This window comes from Anabas testudineus, chromosome 14 (assembly GCF_900324465.2).
Source record: "Anabas testudineus chromosome 14, fAnaTes1.2, whole genome shotgun sequence".
Lineage (NCBI taxonomy): Eukaryota > Metazoa > Chordata > Actinopteri > Anabantiformes > Anabantidae > Anabas > Anabas testudineus.
The window spans coordinates 16896968-16916410 of NC_046623.1; positions in this window are offsets into that span (position 1 = coordinate 16896968).

Sequence of the window (19443 nt, forward strand, 5' to 3'; positions counted from 1 at the left end):
CAGTTGATCGCTCTTTTTTTTTCTTTAATTATTTATTTTTTCTCTCATCCTGTTATATATGTTAAATATGCATGCAGAAATAAACACATTGGATGAAACTGAGCCTAGTTTCACCTAGTTTCTTCCTCCCATTGAAGAACTGACTGGCTTAGACTAATTTTAGTCTGAATGCTGAACAGCCAAAAGTATTTGTTTTAACAAATGCTGAGTGCTCTCTAGGTCGGAAACAACCTAGAGTGATGGTGATATTTTAGCAGCTTGACAAACATGGAAGGCATTTATTTCATCTGACAGTAACACTCCTGCTTTGTGCTTCATACATCTAGAAAAATAAATGACATGACACTTCCAGCCAGATGTTACAGAATACAGTTAAATAACAATGAACATTACACTGCTGAGTAGCATTTTCTTCCCGATGCCGTGTGTGAACAGATGTGTAATACATCCACTCCAACAATGGCATTATAAAATTCTAATGCTAAATTATCTGACATTTCCTAAATATTCTGGGCACCTTTTCAATGTTAAATATCAGAATATATTTCTTTAATTGATGCAGAGAGAGTGAGTAACAGAGAGATACAGACTGGCAGGTATAGCAGAAGACCGATCCCCTGTTACTCCTATGATTATATTCTGTGCAGGCCCTGTTGCAGGGAGAACGAGGAAGATGAAGCTTCGGCCACAGAATATGAATTTTATATCTGCAATGCAGCCATGAGGTGCCTTCATGTTATAGCCAGTGTGCCTCAGCACTGGACAGTAAAGATCTGTCTTTGTCTAGCAGTTTAATTCTCAGTGACAGTGTTGTCATGGATTTTAAAACACTGATACACTTCTATTCATTTTAAGATTTTACTTTGGATCCCAACCAAGTACTTGAATATTTATTATTCAAAGAACAATAAAGACATGGAAAAACAGGCAGCTCAGTGGAAACATACCAGGTATTCAGAAAGGATTGGTTCTACCTGGATGGAGTGAACTGTACTGAATGAAGGGTCATTAAAATCCAATGACAGCTGGTGTTTTCTATTTCTTAATCACAGAAAGGTTCATGAAAATTTCTATTAGAATTAGACAAATGGTCGAGACTGTTTCCTTCCTAAAAGTATTTTAATGTAGGAAATGCAAAGTGCTCATTAATTTATTCTTCACTTCTCATCATCTGAACTTAAAGTTCAAATTCATAGATGATAATTCTAGATGCCAACTTACTGACTGATTGGACAGCAATAATAGATCTACACAAACATCCCATAATACTATAGCCTCACTCTCCTGGTTGCATTTAAGTGTTGTCTTGCTGTTTATTTGCATTGTTTCCATCTCTTTCACTGCAGGTGGTGCAAACATGTGGTTGGTGATTTATAACAGGAGAAATTCACGTCTTCACTCACTGTTGCTACCAATAGGGCTCAGTTAAAATCAACATATTCTCATTTACCTACACTGGCATCTAAACATTAGTGTAGCATCAAACATTTATTTGATAATCTCGTTTTGAATGTACAATATACAGTAAATCTGCAACATCTCATCCAAGCGGCTGAACGTCCACCGGGCAAACTGCGACAAACCAGTGACAAACTTCAGTATTTTGGCAGACTGCCTGTCTTTCAACCAAACTTAAACCTGCATGAGTCTGCATCGACAGCCAGACTTGTATAGAATTTGGAGTATTGATTGGGATAAACGATAACCTCATCCACAGTGACAACAGATAATTACTGTATGAGCTCATCTCAGAGGCCTGAACTGAAACAAAGCCTCACATCTATAATTTCACATTGATCAACTCCACTGTTTCTTTCCAACCTGTCCATTTGGATTAGAGACAGAAAACTGATAAAAATAGAGCTAAGCTCACCTTTACCAAGCTCATCTGGACAACACAGCATCCAAGAGATCAAAGAATAGGAAATGGCACAATGTCAATATGACATTTTGTTGCTTGAGGCAACACGGCACTGAAAAACAGCTTGGAGATTAGTGTGTGGAAGAAATCCAAACAGCTCAAAGTCATAAAATACTAACAAACAGAAGTGCAAAGAGAACACGTACACACAGGCACCATGGAGCACACACAAATACAGTACCATACGGGTTAAGGTGGGGACTGCTGCAACAGAGGACAGTTGCAGTGTCTAATTCATTGCTCCCTTTATGTGTTCTGCCTGGGCAGCAACTAGTATAAAATGTGTGATCCAGAGGTTAATACATAGCATTTGCCATAAATGGACTTTTTGCTTCCTGACAAGTCGCATGGAAAAAGAAAATGACAGAGTGTAAGTGAAGTGAAGGTGCTGGTTCAACAGGCACCTACATACTCAGACCATCCACCTCAGACAATATCTGTAATCTGCATAACAATGTAATTATAATCTGCCTGATTCTCTCCTCCGCAGTTCCCCTCTTGAGTAACAACCGCAGCAGCTCCAAATCTGCATCTGATTGTTTTGGCAAAAGAGCGGCTATTTAATCAGGTGAAGTGAGTGACGACCACATTGAAGAACAACCTCCCTTAAAGCATTAATCACAAGATAATTGGATTGAAAATTAGGGAGACGTTGTCTTTGTATTCCATTAGCTTGGAGTAGATTTCTCATCCCTCTCTGGCAGTGAGTGCTCCTTCCTTTTTTTTACATACTTTATGCTCTTTCACTCCCCTTCAGGCTTTTAGAGGAATATAGACAAGATGGAGAGAGGAGAGACAGATAAAGAAAAAGACTGCACACGATATAAAGGGAAAGAGGGAGTGGGAAGAGAGCAAAGAGGAGGAGTTCGGGAAATTTGATTCACTTAATTTTGTATAAAGGGGCTGGTCTCCTCAAAGGGTAAATTCATCCAGGCACTGTGATGAATAGGCTCAATTAATCCCCCCAGTGTGAGACAGGATTGCATACTCCAACTGGTTGGCTAATTTCTCAGACATGATCGTACACGTGTTCGTATAAAGAAAGAAACTAAAGACTGACATTTACTGTATGATTTCATAAAACTACATTTTACAGGATGTAAGTTAGTTTGTGTGCGTTGACATCATCTCTAAATTTGTCCACAAGTTGTAACGTATCCTGCTTAAGACACACTCGGTCACTTACTGTCCACCTATCGTTGCTCTTGCAGTCACTGCAGCAGACATGTGAGTGATGTAACAAACAGAGAAAGTCAAGTATCGTGTTGCACTAAACCGGCTTCCAGGATACCAGGACCCTGGATCCAAAGCAGGTTGAAAATGCACCATTATTAATTTTATTATGTGCATCTCAGTTTTCCTACTTTAAGATGTCTTTCATGAGAAGTTCCTATTTCAGTCTAACTTCACACGGTCTGTCTCTGCACAGCTGTGGTTAAGACAAACAGCATATTTTTACATTTGTGGCTGTTTAAATCTGTTCTCAGAACTTGTGGGCATTTCCTTTAGTCTCCTGTCAAGGAAATATTTATTAATGAGGGTTCCCCCATCTATTATATTATAATATATTGTCATTATAAGTGAAAACACCTGAACGTGTACAAGAAGAGCTCTAACTAGACAGAGTTGTTCTTAAAACATCCTTTTATCACACTAAACTAGTCCATACTCATAGATGTTATGGAACCACTTCAACCCTGCTCCTGCAGCACGTCCACTTCTCCTCATTTCACTGTAAGTTCACTGAGGTCCAAACAATTATTTAATGCTAAAGACACTGACTGAAGCAGATCTCTGAGTGCACAGTGAATTCACAATGACTGAGCTGTATGACAATAAACAATATGTACAAAGAGCTTCATAAATCTTCTACAGATTGGATATTTCTGCTTCTGTGCATGGTGTACCAGGTCATGAATCTATTACGTTTTATGCATCTAGTCCCGTGAGTCCAGCCTTTCAATACTGTGAGCACTTAGTAAATTGCACAAGGGTAATTTTCATTGGACTAATATGAGATTCTGCACATCTCCCCATTCTAAGAAACCCCTTCATATATTTTTTCTCCAATTTTTCATTTTAGTCAAACTCTGGTATATTACTTTTTCATTATTTTAAATTGGATATCCCAGAATAATAGTGTCCTTGTCTATTATTAATATGCTGAATCCATCACAGAACAAAAAAAAAAAAATCAGGGTGTGGAAACCCAGAGAAAGATCTTGAGGGCTTGGGGAACTTATGATTTCTCTGCACGCACATCCTCTCCCCACCTGTTTGAGTCTGTGTCTGATAAGGAATTGAAAGGGGAGTATTATACAAGGCGCCCGCCTGCAGATCTCTTTTCAGTGACTCCTAATAAGAATAATCTACCTCACAAGTGACACTATTCACTGTGGAAAGACCAAACCAATGTGTCATCAGTCATCTATTCTATTTTCATTTTTTCTACAGGATTAAGTCGTGGTAGCATTTTATTAAGCTCTGGTGGTAAATGTAAATTCATAAAGTTGACTTAGTTCTGCTTTTAGAGAATACAGCATGTAATTATTTTCAGTAAAATGTTCACAGTCAGTGTTTAATATGTGATAATTCTGCACAATTCAGCATTATTAAACAAGTGATGGTTACAGCACTACATCGCTGGGTCCACAGTGACCTCAGACACAGTGTCTTTATATTTAACCCTAACCTCAGTTCATTCGTTGCCCAACCACTAATTGCACTGTAGATGTAAACTTACCATATGACCTCTTGGTGACCCTGTAGTCGTTAGTAAACTGAGCTAAAAAGTCCTCTGAACATAATCCAGCCAGTAATTACTGTGTCACCATAATTTAATTGGGAAAAGAGTTAAGTAGTATATAATGTCATTTGTTGGGACGCTTTTTATTTTTATATTTGTGGACTTAATGTGGATGTTTACTACATTAATTAAGGTGATTGATTTCAATTGTGAATAACGATCAGTCACTGTCTTCAGCCTGCTTAGCTTGCTGGATATACATGAGAACAAAAGCTCCACTAAAGGTCTTTTTCTTTGCAGCTTAACAATGCAAGGCGACGTTTCTATTGAGCTGGACATTTTAAAAATAAACTTTTCTTCACACATCTGATGGATGTATTGGTCCAGCTGCAGCCTGAAAAGGCCTCTGTGCTGTTAGAAATGAGGAATCTAAAATTCAGTATTAGCTATAGAACCACAAAACAAGTTTTTAGAAAGCGTGTTCAGACCTAAGTCCTGACTGAGTCCATCTGTTTTTCAAAAGTCCCATTCGCTTCAGATAGAGGAGGACTTGAGGCCACTTTCGAATGTCACCCAGGGAATCAGAAGGTGTTTTGTAAGTTATGAAAGTAGCTTAAACTGACAGCAGCTATGAGGAAATGTCAGTGTCAATGTGCTCTTGTTACCTAAACGGGAAAATAAAAGAATATGACAGTGCTGTCCTATTGTATTCCAACATTGAAGCGCGGGGCCAAATATTGCATCTTCCCAGGGACATGATATAAAATGATACAAACTCTGACAATGATGTCGTCATATGTCAAAGATGCATTACTTAAAAGACTAGAAGTGACGCTCGCAGCCTTATTTTCAAAAGAGCACCAACAAAAAAGGAATATAACATGTGCATCACTGACATACCCTACACGGCAAACACACACACAAGCACAGCTCACCTCCATAAATATGTATGTCTTTCATAACGTGGAAAGAACTGCAGCTGAAGAAAGCCTTAATGTTGAGTTTGACCTTTTAACAAGTTTGTGGCAGCCCTCACAGCTTGACCTTTTGTTTCTTTCAGTCGATGGCGCCTCCTACTTTACCGAGAAGGGCCTCATTACCCACTAATTCATTGCTGTCAAATTCCCACCTGCCTGGCATATACTCAGCGGATGTGTGTGTTCATGTGTCAGAATATGTACCACAATAAGTGCCCATCAAAGTGATTCAGTTCTTAGGGCAGGCATAACAGGAAACTGTTCGAAGTTAAAAGTCAAAGTTAACCAAGAGAATGGGACTGTTTGATATTTCACAATTGATAGCATGTGTTCATGGCTGATGAAGTGACGTGCAGAATTGAAACCACGCAATAGAGACTGTCAGTGCTGCCTATGTTGTAGATACAGCTACTGAAGCTACTTCACTGCAGACTGCAGCGCTTTATAGACCTATAGCAGCAGTAAGTAGTAAAGGTGATCAACATGCAAAGAAAGGTGTGATTTGCTTATTTCAAAATGGCATGTATGCACATCCAAACGGCTGAACTGGGTTGTTTTCTTTTTTGGATATTTCACGTTTCTCTTTAACAAATGTCTGAGAACTGACTGACTCCCTGACCTGGCTCGTATATGAAAGTTGATGATGTTTGTCTTTATTAGCTTTACCTTGTCACTCTCGTGTTCTTACTCAGTCTGACATCAGATTGAATGCCTTGTTAACATTTGCTGCAGAGTGGAAATACAAGACTGGCTTAATACGTCTCTAGATGGCCTGAGGTCGTAGCAATTTTCACTGAAAAAACGTCAGAGTGCCGGCTTGATGTGTTTACCAACTAGGCAATCAACAAACGAAGCTTTTAGACCTGTGGGATCATATGTAACACACGGAGAGGCAGCAGAGTAGACACCAAAACACTTAAAACACTCAGACATAATCACTGAGGCTTGAATATCTAACAAAGTCTACTGCTAAACTTAATTGAGGAAAGTAATTAATCAAGAAATTGCTGACTGGAGGAATTCTTTGGGATTTGTCAGTAGGGGTGGGACTCAGCACATTATACTGATTCATGAAAATGTACAGCCATGAAGGAAAAGAACATTATCTTCAACCAAAGACAGAAAGTGGGTTTTAGTATAAGTCTCCCAGGTGCTCATTCAGTGTCTGGAGCTCAGTCGTGATATTTAACATCTATCACGTTGGCTCCCACATGATAGCAAGCACTTGGTTGGGTTACTTATATCTAATGTGCCATTCAGTGTCCAAAACCACTTCCTTAAAAGTCTGCACATACTTGATACCACATACACTGAAGACCAGACAACATATCATTATAAAATCACTTTAATATGTGCCAACAAAGTTGTTTACACACAGTTTGATGCAGCCATATGGGAGTAGGCACTAATGAAACATAGGTCTGCTCACCCCAGTATCCCACTCAGCACCAGATGAGTTGGTAATTGTTGATGTTTGCAGGCAGAAGTCTGATTGTTCCGTTTTTATTGGAATTACCAGAGAATATTTTTTTTTCTTTCACCACTAACACACTATTTTACCTGCATTCTCCACAGTAACTTGTGTCTACTTTTCTATAGAGCAGCTTTCACTTGTCTTGAAACACTGTGTGATCATGACAGATGGAAGTACAGCGTGTTATCTCCAAAAAGGCAGACATCCAGTACTGAGATTGCCCAATGGTCTGTTTCCTAATGTGGAGCAGTTAGGATGGTGCACTGATTCCAGAGTAATCTGCTGGAAACCTGCAAATCACAACCTTTGTAGCTTGACAACAGTTTCTTTATGTTTATATTTTGCTAAACTGCTTTTTGGATGAATGAAGCACTGGTTTTATTGATGGTAGTGGAGGATCTGTGTAGAACTGTGACACCAGAACCCATTTGTGGTTGGGTTTAGGAAACTAAACAACTTTGGTCAAGATTATTATAAAGACTGTGGCTCTCTATTAACTGTTTCTGTGACCCAATCCTAACTTTAATCCACTGATGTGAGTGCCTAAACAATAATCATGTGTATTTTAATGGTATAGAAATGACAAATTAACCTGCAGGTTGCTATATATTTACAGAAAAGACATGTTGTGGGACATTAAACATCAGCTGGAGGATGTTACTGAGAAGATCATTATCCTGCTACAAATACAAAAAGTATGTAATTATCAGCAAATAGGTGGAAGGATGATGAAGGATGTCCTGTAAGCAGTGTCAGAAATGTCAAGACATCTAATGGAATGAAAGCCTGGTTACAAAAGACTCATTTTTGATTTATGACACATTCACATCAGTTCGTACGATGTTTTCTGTTATCTACACTGTAATATACTGGAGATTATGCTCTGGTTCAGTGGTTCGGTGTTATAAGGTTACGGGCAATGACAAATACATTACAGTGTTCCTGGAAGTATGAACAAAATGTCTAGATGAGAGGTCGTCGTTGCATTTAACCCATCTCTAAATCCAGGATTTACAGAAACAATAAAGCCTCTTTTGGTTGTGAGCAAGAGTGGCGTCGTGTTTATCCTGCGTGTGTCTTTTCATCTGTATCAATGGTTGCATTAACGATGATGTTTTTCATGTTCTTTCACCGGTTACACAGGGGCCCCACGGGAAACTGATGACCTAGAAACTGAGCTTCTGTCAGTTGACTTCAAAGCAATTTTTCAGCTGGATTTATGGAAAGGTTTTAGTTTATTCTCTAGTGGAATACAGTCCAGGTACAAGTGTAACACACTGTCACTTTGCATGTCAGAGTACTTACTACATACAACTAGAGTACTAATGGCATTAATGACATGCTGAAAGGCTCACTGAGGACTAACGTGTTCCCACAGTGTTAAACATTTATTTAGCTTGAAGGTAGAAATAGGCTTAAATGTTAGGACTTGTTAGATTACACCTCGATGGAGTATAAGAAAGTTGAATGAATACAATGCACCCACAAGGGACAAAACATTTTATACAGCACAATAATAATTTTAATAAAACACCTCATCCCCATGAGAATCACTGAGGGGAATCCTCAAGGGAGCCATGGGTGCTGGTAAAACCCCTCAGAGGACACAGCTGCAAATGCTCATGCAAATGAAAGATGGCTGGATTTGCCTGGAAGAGTGAGTGTGAAGATTAACCTCTGTGTATTTCTGCATGGTGAACACAGAACTAAATGTAAATGTACTTTGTGGTGTTACTGCTGCTTATCTTACTGCCAAATTCACCCCTGCCCCACCCTGTATTTTTCTAAATACATCATGATACACAGTGTTTTTCATGAGGAAATGACTTAAAAGACTCCCAGCAGGTGGAAATCAGTGTTGCCGAACCAAATTAAATCAAAAACGACTTAGTAACATGTAGTCATACTTTATGTGGACGATTGAACATACACTATGTTTTATGCTGTAGCAACGCAGTGCAATGTTTGTTTATGACATTGTGAATGACACTTTACAAGTGTGATATGTCACAGCAAGGAGCTGTGTACACAAATAAATGCTTTTTTATGGCACAGTTCAAATGAGTCAGCTTTCACTCTCCACCATTCTTCAATGTCATCACTTCATCAAAGATGTAAAACACTGGAGCTGGCACTGGTTCGCTCTAATGCTGCATTTGTCTTTCAGCGAAAAGCAGAAAGTACAAATCCAGAGATCATATCCCAGTGGGCTTCACAAGAATGTCCGTGTGTGTCTCATTAGAGATAATTGCAAATACTGCAAAATACGTAGAAGTGTGTCTCTGGAGGTTTTACACATCCCTCATTCTTTGTAGTGTTTTCTCCTTCTGTAGTCTTTATCAAACCATGGTCTGCCTCTTTCTGTGTTTTAGAGAGGAGGACACAGGGTCACACTGTTCAAATTTGTGGTTTGAAACAATATGAAAAAAGACTTCACTCGACTATTAGACTCTCACTTTCAAAAGCCATTCACTGATTCACTGCACCTGCATTATTGTTCCCTGTGCATTTCTTTGTGGTGATAGACAGCTGACCCTGTGGAGACTCCAGGAACATCAATCATTTAAAAAAATGTTGAGTTTAGTTTTTTTTACTTTGTTTTGTTTTTTAGTAAGAAGCCAAACTATCAACCCAAATTTGATTCCAACTGCACTTCTGACAACGGCAGAGAAAAAGCTGTTCAGCTGTCTCAGTTGTCGCTACAGACCTTACACACTGAGGCTCTACTTGTTTTCATGTCCATGATGAACAGAACACGATGCACATTCTTGTACATTCACAGCTACTAATTGAGCATAATTATTTTAGCAGCAGTTGATGAACAACAAACTGCATAAAACCAGCTGCAGGAAAAATCTTTTCTTGTCAATAATGGTCCAACAAAAATTAGGCATTCCTGCTCTGTCACCTGCTGTGGAAAGCACAAGTGTATCCTAGGTTGTAAATATTCAATTAAGGTCAGGTATTCACTAACTTCACTGACATACACAGAACTCATCATCAAGCCATGTGACACCACAAGCACCTGATGGAGCCAGCAGAGAATATGAATCAGAACAGAGGCTGATTTGGAGTCAGAAAACATGAACAGCAGCTGAAGGCTAACACGCTAGCCCACATGAATGAACAATTGCCAAGATCTAAAAACATGCAGTCGATTCTGGCCAACCTCTCCTGGCATTATCTTACATTTGAGGTCTGTTTGGCAACGCAGCAAAGCGCTAAGTATCAGTACTAAGCACAAGCACGGAGTTGATTCTCTGTACCGCTGCACATGTTCTTGTTGCTGAAAAGATGCACAGTGTAAAAATAGGATTAGCTGTGACTTTTTATGTTAAGAGCACCAAGAAGTTCCACTCATCATTTTGTATTCAAGTTGTTTTTTACTATAAATTCTGCACAGAAGCACAAAGAACAAGTGTGTGGGAACTGAGGATTCTATGCAGAGTTATACATACATTTTAAAATGACTTCAATGTTGTCACTTATATTTGCCAGATCTTAAAGCTGATTTATTCCTGCTACACCACCATGTGAAGAATTGAGATTGGTTACCCCCATTCTCCTCACCTTGACTCTCACTTCAAATTAAATGTCATTTTAGTTCCAGTTTGTAAAAACAGAAACAGCGAGCACGATATATCTCTTCCTTTTTTCTTTCTTTTCAGCGGACATATGGAGCTCACACAGGACAAATTTGCAACTTTCATGAGGCAGGTTTAAATAAATCAATAACACAATAGCATCTGACCTTTTCAACTCCAGAACTACAAAGTGCACTAAATGTCTGACACTACAAAGGCTCATACGAACGGTGGCAAAGGCTGTCAGACACTTTATCAGTTGGGCTTTGTTTCTCACATTGCATCACTAAAATGGCCTCGAGGAAACAGTCTCTGGTGCGTTGCTCAATTCAGATGTAGAGATGGATGTAAGCATGTGGTGAAGGACAAATAAAATGTGGGAAGAATGAGAAGAAGTTGCTTTTCTAAGTTCAGAATTTATTCAGGATTTTACCAAACATATCCATAAAAACTATCTGTGTGTGTGTTTAAATGACACATTGTCTAGACAACTTTTATCGCATGCAAGCCACATAACAAAGGGGGTAAACTGAATTACATGGTTACAGTCTGCAGATATGTAAGCAGCTAATCACACGATCCTTGTTGCATATAAACATTTGGCTCATTCTGTGATTAACACTGATTTAATGAAGTGTGAATGAATAAAACATTCACTTTATCCACTTACGTCACTGTGTGAGTCACGGTAATCAGTAGCACCCTAAACCAGAGCAGGATTGGTACAAAACAGACTTTACCGCCGTAGGCCTGCCTTCAGAATGTGTCTATGTTTATTCTATATATGGCATCTGTACCAATGCCTGTGGAAAAACTCTGCTCCAATGTGTCATATGTCCTGACAAGCCTGCAAACATCTTTGTTTGCAATGACAATCCCTCTAACACACCAGCAACCCCACAATGTCACGGCTTTCCGAAGTGACACGCGTCATACGTTGCTGTTTCATATATGTCTTATGCATGAGACTTTTTATGAGAAAAAATAATTAAATGAACAAGTTAATAAATTTAGTAAGTGTGAAAAATATATCCCATCTATACCTAATGCATGAAATGCAAACGCACATCTAAAAATAACTGAACAGACTGAATGTGAAACAGGAGGAGAAAACAGACATCGAGCAACAGAGCTGCAATGTGAGTTATTTAAAGCTGTGATCATCTGTGGTTCTATTTTCCTTTTTTGCTTGTTTGTTTATCATCCACTGGACAAATGGAAGTCCAGTAGACACCATTACTAAAGTTGAACATGTCAAAGTTGCACTGGGTGACATGCTCCTTTATCACCATGAACATTGGTTCTGTTTATTTTCAGTCATACCCACATCCCGTGCACTTCCTTGATGCCACTAGTTGTGCAAGATAGCCCCTGGAATCAGTCCTGCTGTGCTGTGTTTGCCAAAATGTTCAGTTCATACCTGAAATACTACATGATTTTAAAAAGGCAACGTCACCTGTGTGTTTTTACCTGTGTAGCTCGATGGTAAATTAACAAGATGTTTAGATAAGATCATTTTCAGACACAGGTCTAACTCTCAGAGTAGCTGACATGTATATTACAAAATATATTGTGTTTTTTCCTACAAGGTAGAAATAATATTAAACAGTCTCGTCTTTGTCTGTCTGTGTCTGAAATCACTCCCTATTCACTATATAATGCACACATTACATGTTGTTCAATATACAGTATATTGCACTCGAAGCCTCCTCACGTGCAGGGCACGGGGATGTTTACAGTTGAAATATTTCACCTGAAGTCGCAAACACAAGTTCACACAGTATGTATCACAGAACAGGTCAAAAGTACATTGTCTTTTGGTCTGAATTTCTCTGTGCTTAACATGGTAAGACTGTTTTATTTAGTTTTTTCCCCCAATGTTCTCTTTTATCGGACTTGCTGATTTAAGAATGTAACGATTTCTGCAGAAGGCAGAGGCACAAGGGATCCTAAATTGGATATATTTGAAATCTTTTTTCTCATGGTTAAGGATAGAGGGGAAAAAGAACTGGCTGGACAGACCATTGGCATATTCACAGCTCTGTAGGGTGCAAAATATTATATTGTGCTTCACATTTCAAAGCGTTTTGGGAGATTGTGCTTTCTGTAAGTACAGCTCATGAGCAGCAGGGCACTTTTGAAATGTTCCCATCAGTTCTCACGCAGACTTTCGATTCAGACTATCATGAAAAAGGCAGAACTCTACAAGTATAGTAGCATTATTTTTATTATTAATAGAGCATTAACAGAGTCTAAGAAGTCAAACCAAAGATGGAAGTATGTAGGTAGAAAAGAAAACTATGTGAACTGCTCTGTGTAGCAGCCTCATAAACATGCAGACTGTACCTCAAAGCACAGACAAAGTTAATTCCTTTGTGTTTATTTTTTATCGTTGTCCTTTTGAGCACTGTCTTGGTGTGTTGCCAGGTTTGAAAATTGGAGGGGGGGGATTCTCCATTTGAGATTATAAACAGGTTCTGTGGTGGAAAAAGTCTGACGACATGCTTTGCTCCTGGCCATGTGGCAGTTGCTCATTTCTCCCGTCCAGACTATTTCCCAAGCTGGAAGCAGCCACTCCATGTTGTTCCAACACTGTTACAACAAAGAATTGTATTCTAGACACCACATGTTTGATTTGTAAACTGACACTGTTCTCCCAACAAGAAGAACTTTACTTTCAAAGTAAGTGCAGATCATAAAGTTTTCCTAACCCCAACCATGTGATTGTAACAGTAACATAGAAAGCCAAGCTCCCCTGACATTAACAAACTGATTTAACAGAAAGCATGATGTATTCCTATAAAAGTGATGAGAATAATCACACTCAGTCATCAGAAAATCAGTATTTGAACTAAAAAACTGCTTGTTTCAGGTAAGCCCATCAGTGGGTAAATAATTAATGCTGCAAAATTGTTTTCAGAACAGCAGAATGATTTACAGGGAAAGCGATGATTGCCTCTTTTCAGCGTTGCACGTGAGAGGTTACAACACAACATGCCTCCCAGCACAGCAATCAGTATGGGGACGGTGTTGCTGACTCTGCAATGATGGTCAGTAATGTTATGTAAATATGGAGGGAAACCATTATGTTCACAGATGGGAGGGAAGTGAACCGATTTCAGCTGTCTAATGAGTGTGAGCGTGTGCATGCAGAGCCAGTGTTAACCACTGAAGCTGATGTAGAATGACAGTTGAAATTAAACATGAGGCAATCATTGACATTTGTTTTTCTGTCCATTCACAGCTGCCGTTTGCCGCCATGTTCTGCTACTACTGTTAACACGCGTCACGGCCACGTGCCAAATATGAGACGCATGTCAGTTTCAGTAAAAAAAAAAAAAACATTAAGTCCACACCTGACACCAGAATGAAATGAAAGTTGAATCCGAAAATCTTCCATCACAGTTGCACCTGAAATCAGTTTGATGCGTCATCAGTTACTCCTGCTGCATAATAGACGATTTTCACATCTTGATTAATCGTACAAACGATTTGTACCGTTTCCTGTTTAGCTTGTTTCCTACTGGGCTATTGCAGGTTCCTGCTCAATATTTTATCACTGATCCTGACCCAGAGTCTTTTTGATTGTCCTTCAGCGTGGACCAACATTAGCTATCCAGTTGAAAATGCTTCCAAAATACACTGAGAGGCTGTATTCCTTGTAGCTGGGAAATAAATTGAGCACATGCTAAACAGGAAGAGAGAAAGGGTTTTTGAAGTGTTCAGTAGTTTTCATCATCATTCAATAATACTGTTGTTTTATTGTAAACTTTTGATTGTGTAGCAGAAATCAATGGGACGCTGCTTGTCTTGTGTTTTGTCATTCAAAGGGACAGGCCAATAATTGGACTTGGGGATAGAGTGAGTAAAATTTAGCGAAAGGGCAGGGTGAGAAAGAGTAATGCAGGATGAGGGAGGATGACAGTCTATGAGGCTACTTGATATTTTCGTTCATTTTCTGTTAACGGAGATGGATCATCACCAGGTCAAACCTCAATTTGTTAGACGGCGGTAGTGAGCCCCAATCAATCCACTAAAATGTTGTGAGTAGTTTCGTTTTAGGAACAATGGATCTGGGGAGGAGAAGCATAGAGGGAGTGCAGTGATGGAGATTAATGTTAAAGTGGACTAATGGACTGTCTGTCTAAGCACTCGCCATGGACAAACTCTGTAATCAGCCCATAGATGCTGCTCGGGTTTGCAGGGACACAGAAGGCTGCAGTGGGGTTGCACATAGAATTTATTACAGTGGGTCTTGGCAAAACGCCTCATTTCCCAAAGCCTCCCATCCTGTGATCTGCATTTTAATTGTTTCTCAGTTTATATCCTGATCTGCAACAGCACAGCTCTCCGATTGAAACATTATGACCTTGATGATGGCCATTATCCTTCTTCCTCCTCTTTGCCAAATCCCTTTTTTTCCTCACTGCTCTCTTTCCTCCTCCCATTCACTCTCTGCGCTCACCGTCTCATTCTGTCTTCTAACTTCTCTGCTTTACGCTTACTTAGCCTTACTTTTCTCGATCACTGTTCAGGCCCAATGAACACGGTGGCACGAAACTATGTGACTGACGTATAGAAAGGTCATAAAGAGCATGAGGCACAAAGCTGAAGAACTACAGCTGATATTACTAAACTCTCTGAGGCTGTTACTTTTGGAAAAATGTGCCACCTCAGCTTCGAAAGCAGATGAAGAGTCGATTATATCAGACAGAGCCACTTATTTTAACTCTATCCATGAAGTATATTATTTCTAATAATGCTTCTGCTTTGTAGCAAATGTTTGTGAGAACCACATTAGCTTTACTTCTGCTCCCTCAGGTCACACATAACTAAATATATAATGTGCCTTTTTATTCTATTTTATTCTAACTGCACAGTTACTTTTTCATCCATTGTTTTAATCTCATGCTTAGATATTTGAAGCAATAAACTGCAATCAGTACCCTGCATATCTAAACACCCTGCAGTTGAAATAATTACAACAATATTTGCACTACAAAGATGAGGACAGCTGTGTATTACATATGATTCATGTAAAGGCAAATATGCCTGCTGGCAAGTGCTTCACAACGAAACAGTGGTTGGCAAGCCTCCACTGACTGACAGATCAAATCAGAGCAGACCTACTGACGTCCTGGAGACTGCAGGAAAGTGACATTTAGATTGAGCTGATTTCAAAGTCAGCGGATGGATGTTATCACATGTTCTCAGGAGACGGTGGAAGAGATACCTCACATGGCATCTGTACAGGATGAAGATTCACACGTTTTTATATTATTTATATGTATGTTATAATAGCTTTCTACTCATTTACTTTAGGAATACTACTTGATCTACTTGCAGTAATTTAAATACTTAACATGTGTTTGGGATTTTCAATGTTATGTTAGCGTCATAGTTAAATGTGCAAATTCTAATCACTCGCTCCAGTCAAAAGTTTTTGACACATTATTTTGTTTTGTTTTTTCCTGTGGTTTAAAGCCATGTTGGTGTTTGTCAGGAAGTTTGAAATATAAATGTAATCTGTATTCGCACTGATTGTTTTTCAATAAACAGCTAAAAAGAGACACACGTCCAGGTTATTTGCTGGGGGCACCTGCCAGAGCTGATGATGGGTCAAACAAATGACCAGACAAGTCATCCATTACTGAAAAGTGTGCCATGGCCTCATTTAGGAGGTGTTAATTCACCCCTCTGTGACTATCATGCAGCTCTGGCATGCATGAGCATGCACCATACACTCAGTGTCCATCAGTCACCACTTCCACCACCAGCTCTTCAGACATTGCAGCTGTCCTGGTCTTAATCACTCTCTCCTTAGGTGGAGACAGGTCACTTTAATCTCAGTCTCACTGACCTTTCATATCTCTCATGCAGACTTCTACATGACCTTTTGTGAGGAATACAGGATGTTTCTCACTTGGCAGCCATTCCTGGCAGGTTTGAACAAGACCAGGGTCACTCCAGGAGAACAGCATGATGGAGTTTGGCTTTCAGACTCTAGTGAGTATAAATGTAACCATGGCAGGTGTGCCACGTTTTCTTATCCTTCTCTAATCATGTCTGTGTTGCAACACCTACAGAAAGGTTAAATAATAAACAATAATAGATTGTTAATTGAAGTGAAGTGTCAAAAAATATAGTAAATGGCAGTAACATTGTCTGTTTAGTCTGATGAACAGCCCAAAATCCAAATGTGTTCAATGACACGAGTGAGGAAAAAGCCAATCCTAATAAATTACTTGATAAATGAATTCATTATCAAAACGTGTAGTGATTTATCACTGCAAACTGCAGAGCAATAAGGATTCACCCTGTCAACTGCACTTTGGCAAGCTCAGTGCAATATTCAATAAAAATGACAGCAAACCTTGGCTATCCCAACAATTTAGAAAAATGATTTCCTTGTTCCTTTAACAAGTCATCTTATTCATGACCAATGATGGTGTTTACTTTTACTCCACTGAGATAAACAATACAGCGATTTTTGGGATGTTGCTGTTGATTGACGCTGACATGGAGCTCGTACAGTGGAGCAACGATAAGGGGAGAAAAGTCCAGGAGAAGAGCGAGAGGAGGAAGATTAAGTCTGACATTTCTCCGTGCTTAGACAATTCCTTGCAATTTTTCATTAGGTGTAATTGTGCCATTTATTTTCTGGCCACAAACACATAAACACGAAAGTATTAATGAACCAAAGTGCTGAGATAGATGGACTGAAAATGTGGAGAAAAAATATGAGATAAAGGCAGGGAGGGTTATTTCTTTTACCCTTAACAATCCATGCACGTAGACTGACAGACCAATGGATGCCTGCAGGAGTCACAGGCAGAGAGGTAGAGCAGGGACAGATACACTCACATGGTAGCAAGTGAAATTGCTGGCTTCTGCCAGCCAGTCTCACGTCTCCCTGTCTCTTTTATCCAGGGAGAAGTATTGTTCATGAATACCAGAGTTGTTTTGCACTACAAAATAACACCCTGTGTGGGTCAAAATGAGACCTGTGCAGGAGGCTGAGATGGGTACCGTATTATTTTCATTACATCGGCTGAGACCAGAGTTGCAGCTTGAAAGGAAAGTAATGTGAAGTGGAGCAAACACCGTCAACAATTTAACCGCTTCGACATCCTTTAACTCTGCTCATGTTAGTTGTTTGGCTCTCGTTCCTGCATAAAATGTTTCTTCATTACAGTGAGTCCAGGTCAGGATCATTCAGATTCAGATTGTGTGGCCACACTTCCATCTTAAATGATCCATGTCTGAAATTCTGGTCAGATAATGTGTGATAATGAGATACCATCAAGCCAAAGGCAGAATACTGACTGTCTAAAATCGGATTCTTGCCGTTGCCGCTGGAAATGGCAGCTATGGCTGGTTTATATCCTCAGATGAAAATGCTTCTATGATACAGACTAGGCTCGAACTTGTGTTTTCACCTTCATGAATAAAGGCTTTAATCCTCTAGATCTTACCACCACTTCAATTAAATTCTATTTAAATGCTGTGACATTTGACACTCAGCTTTGAAATCCCTAGCTTAAAGTGTTAATCCTGAATTTTCTGCTGGTTTGAACTTAGATATTTGGACTCTTCCTATTCTATTTATTCTGAGCTCTGACAAAGATTGTTAACGGAGGTCAAATCAAATTGTTTCTGTCGTTCCAGATCAGGGATAGCTTGGTCATTGATTGTAAAATGTTAAATTGAAGACGAGTCTAAATCAGATTGTTTAAATTTCCTCACTAAGATAATAGATTGACCTCTGAAGGAGAAACATGTAACCCTAAAACAGTCACACAGATGCCTCTGAACACATCAACAGGAAATAAACATTTCTTGTGATTTAAATGATGCTTGTATTTCAATTTGAGAGTTAGACTGTGTGTAGTTTGGACGAGTCACATGTGGAAATAACACAGTAATAACCAGAAATATCATCTCCGGACTCCAGACGATGCCTCAGTCGGGGAATATTCTGTCCATTCAGCAACATACACAAACACACTTCTCATTCAGAATGGTCTATTTTCACAGTGCAGCAAAGCATCTATTACTGCCATAGAGGCCTCCTGATTATTCAGTCTATTACAGCGGCACAATGTGGAACCTCTCTCCAATGCTCCTAATGGACCGCTTTTAATCAATGGTTTTCTACCACCAGTTCAACTGGCCTGGTGCTGACTGCACAGAATGACAATAGAAATCTGTATTTTTTAATTGTTTGCTGTTTTGCCTTCTGATAAAATGACAATAGATAGAGGCCTCCAGTAACATTTTAATGCAGTGGATTTTTAAGAGCATCAATAAGTTTGTCCTGTATTAGTGGGAAATAAATTCCTAAAGCATCGATTCTGCAGATACCAACTTTTGTTTTGAGCATCGATAACAGTGTCAGAACCAAAAACGCCCCCCAGCCCACTGAGCTTTTATGGAGACTTTAAACCTGTTAATGTGCTCTCACAAGGCTCCCTCTCTCACTTTTTCACAGGAACATTGCTTTCCCACATCAGAATCACCTTATCGTGTTAATACGACGCGACTATTAACACACCGCCCACCTCTGCTACATGGGAGGCAACAAATTCATCCTTCATGAATATTTTAATCAAAAATAGAAACCTACCAAATGTAGTAGTTATTACATAACTAACAAACAGTAGCAGAAGCAGTTTTGCTGCTTCTTTATCATTTAAATTAATGATGACAATTATTTATACTTTCATAAAGTAAATTATAAG